This window comes from Megascapheus bottae, chromosome 4 (assembly GCF_031878675.1).
Source record: "Megascapheus bottae isolate mThoBot1 chromosome 4, mThoBot2.hap1, whole genome shotgun sequence".
Taxonomy (NCBI): Eukaryota; Metazoa; Chordata; class Mammalia; order Rodentia; family Geomyidae; genus Megascapheus; species Megascapheus bottae.
The window spans coordinates 6,019,949-6,023,684 of NC_143512.1; the positions used below are offsets into that span (position 1 = coordinate 6,019,949).

The 3,736-nt window shown below is 36.0% G+C and overlaps 1 non-coding gene across 1 annotated transcript; it reads right to left on the minus strand.

Moving 5' to 3' along the window:
- Positions 1 to 3,375: 3,375 nt before the first annotated feature.
- LOC150063912 (U6 spliceosomal RNA) lies at positions 3,376 to 3,481 on the minus strand. Its single transcript, XR_016535293.1, has one exon. It is a non-coding gene; the product is annotated as a U6 spliceosomal RNA (small nuclear RNA).
- Positions 3,482 to 3,736: the final 255 nt, after the last annotated feature.

Sequence of the window (3,736 nt, forward strand, 5' to 3'; positions counted from 1 at the left end):
CTACACCTTTAATTCTAACTACTCAGGACACTGAGATTCAAGGGATCATGCATGGTTTGAAGTCAAAATTATTTGAGAAACTGGGCATGCTAGGATCACACGTGTAATCGTAGCTACTCAGGAGGCTGAGACATGAGGATCTGGGTTCAAAGCCAGTTAGGACATGAAAGAATGTGAGACTCTTATCTCCAATTAATCACTAGCAGAAAAATCAGGGCTGCAGGAGTATCTCCATTGACAGACTACTAGCCAAGCTGAGAAAGTAGCATGTTTGTAAACTTCTAGTCCAATAATTATGCAACATATAGACCTTTGCTATTTGGAAATGTGAGAACATCTCACAGAGGCTATATTATTCTCATGCTTCCTTTCCTGTTTTGTGCTGTCTGCAGACACTTCTTTCTCCCGTGCAGTACGTCCACGTGAAGGGGTAAGTTAACAGAGGATCTTGGATATTGAAAAGTGTAAACTTCTAGTTGTCTTATAATGTCTTATAATGTAAATATTAATAGCAAACATCACCAAATAAAATGTACAGTAGAATGGTCATGAGAAAAAGAAAATACCAAACAAAATTAAAACTCATTTTTGTATTGCTCTTGTATAAACATGAAGAAATGGAATTAAGCTTCTATAATTCTATAGCAATATATGTAAGGTAAGATATTGCATTATTAACAACTCCATTAGTGGGCATAATCAATTGTCAAAGACCTAAAATAGTTTAGAAAGTGATGGGATATGTAGAATTATTATTTGAGCAAAGCAAGAAGATTTAGAATAAAATACCTAATTATTAGTGATGAATTCTATGATATTCTCATATGTTCATATACTAGATATATTATACAGTGGGGAAGGCAAGGAGTTATATTTCTCAGCAACTGAAAAAGCTCACAAAGAAGTTTAATGTCATATTTAGCAAAAAATACACATTTTTATATATTACCCATAGTGCCAGGACTAAATTAAGATCTACATCTATATATGTATATGGTTTTACATGTATATGCATGTATATATAAGTAGTGACAGAAAGACAAAAAGAATGAAGTCTCATGATTAATTATATTCTAAAGTAATGGGGAAGATTTCAAGAAGAGAAATAGAAGTGCCATATCTCAATGATCAAATTGCCCTCATCTTGCTAAGTAGAGGTTATTTATGCAACTGAGGAGGCTGAGATCTGAGAATCATAGTTTGAGGCTAGCCAAGGTAGGAAAGTATGTGAGAGTCTATAATTGTGAAGAAAAACCTAAAAATTGAGGAATGGCTTAGACAGTAGAACAGTAGCCTTGTGCATAAAAGCTAAGTTAGCTTGTGAAGACCTAAGTTCAAGTATTGGAATAAATAAAAAATAATTACCATCATCCATTCGTATGAGTAAAATAACAATTTTTGTATGGCAGGTAACTCAACTACTTTTAAGCTTTATGATTGAATATGTCCTACTTTAAGCTTTATCATTGAATATGTTCTACTTTTATATATAATATGTATGAAAAGTGACAATACTTTACATCTATCTCTCTCTCTTTATGTAATAGTTTATGTAAAATCATCTGATAAGCCTGGTGCTGGTGGCTCATTCCCATAACCTTAGCTACTCAAGAGGCTGGGAGCAGGAGTACTGGGTCACAGCCAGCCCAAGCAGAATGTTCCTCAACCAACCAAATTGATAGAAGTGGAGGTATATGGGAAAAGACAAGTAAGAGCTCAAGGTTTAGAGATCAAGCTCCAGTACATGCACGAATATGAAATAATATAATAAACTAAGCTGACAAATCTTGTGTTGCTTCTCTATGTTTAGCGTATGGATTGCTCTGTCTATGAAACCCACCTCTACGCATGTACCAGACAATATGACCCAGTCTGTGGATCCGATGGCAGAACCTACAGCAACGAATGTATTTTCTGCAGCCACAAGTTGTAAGAACATGTTATTAAGCGCTGATCTTCAAATGTACTAAGGAACCAGCAGGAAATGATAGGAAACTAAGATGATCTAGGAATAAAACATAGACTAAATAACTACTGTCTCTAAAAGTAAACTATTTCTAAAAGTAAAAGAGCTCACTTCTACCTTCCATTTAAATTGCCACTTTTACAAGTCATTTGCTGCTTGAATTTTCTGTAGCACATGGTCTGCGCATGTATAAAATCAGTTCATCAAACTTACTTTAATCATTATGACTTATGAGAGGCAGGCTAGTAAGATTCCAAGACACTTTGTATTCTCCAATCTCCACATGCCGTGACAGATAACAGGAAGAATAATTGATCAGGAAACCTGAAAACTCTGAAATTGATCACAGTGGAGTCTAGTGCTGTGACAGGGCCTTGCTGGTGATGTACTTTGTCTCCCAAGCTTGGTGGTAGCTTAATGATATTCCTTCAGATTCAGACTCTGAGACTCTTCCATGGGATCCCAGATGAGGGGAATGAAGTCCAGCCAGAGGGCATAGGAAGGCTCTAGCAATTTGGAGAAAATGAACAGAAGTCTGCATTTCTGCCCCTGCAAACCTCCCCAATACGAAGCATTGAAGTAATCTCTATGCCTGTTTCTCTTTCTTTATAGAGATGGCCAAGGAGATTTAAAAGTGACTCAATATGGTCGTTGTTGAATTTTGCATGGCCTACACATTCTTAGGGCTTTGATTGTAATTCTATTTCAACCTGGATCCTACCATCAATCAGCTGGAATCTTCTCAAATCAACACGTTCAATTCCTAAACAACTAGTGAAGGCACCTCTGTGACAAGAGATGGGATATGCATTTACAGAACCTTTCCAACCCCAAAGCTGGTGATTGTGCATAGATTTTTGTGGATCTTCAATGGTTTGATGATAGTCTGAGAACTAATCCTAAATTTCTGTTAGACAAAATAAAACCTAATATAACTGATAATCACAGACATTTCATCCAATAAAATGGAAAAACAATCCATTTTTTATGAATTTAATTTTATTTTCAGAGTGATGTACAGAGGGGATACAGTTACCTATGTAAGGTAGCAAGTACATTTGTTTTTTTCTAACATTATTACTACTTCCCATGTTTTTCTTCCTCCCACTCTACCCCCACATTCCTCTCCCCTGCCAAACTGTCAACTTCATATTTTTTTAATCTTTAAGTAGGTGTACAAAGGAATTGCCATTTAACAGAGAAGTTCATGAATACAATACATGGCAAATACCAATTCTTTCTACATTCTAACTCTTTTTTTCTCCCAATCTATGCCTCCCCTCCCTTTTCTTATTTTTGGAACATACATACTGACTGCCTGACACAATTTTCAACTGCCCTCAAGTGTATTCATCTATACCTCACTCCTGACCCCATTAGCACCACTGGGTTTTTCTTGAACATTGGCTTAAATTGTTGGATGCTTCATGAATTCATACTGTGTCATTGTGCAGAAGCCATGTGAATCTTCTCTGTATCCTTCCAGTTTTGGTTATGTGGTGCTTAAGTGAGCACTCTGTGTTTGGTAAACATCCTTTCTCTGTTGGACAGTTAGTTTGGAAAGATGAATACTTTTGATAACTTTAAATAAAGGATGACTTAAATGAAACATATTCAGAGATGAGTAAATAATGCATAAACATTTATCAAAAGAATATACCCCTGGGATCCTCTTTCTCCTAAAGAGTGTGACTCTCAGGGCTAGATCTGGGAACTTAACTTTTTTCCCCTTTTAATTCCCTGTCTTTGGTACTGCAAGAATATTTCATT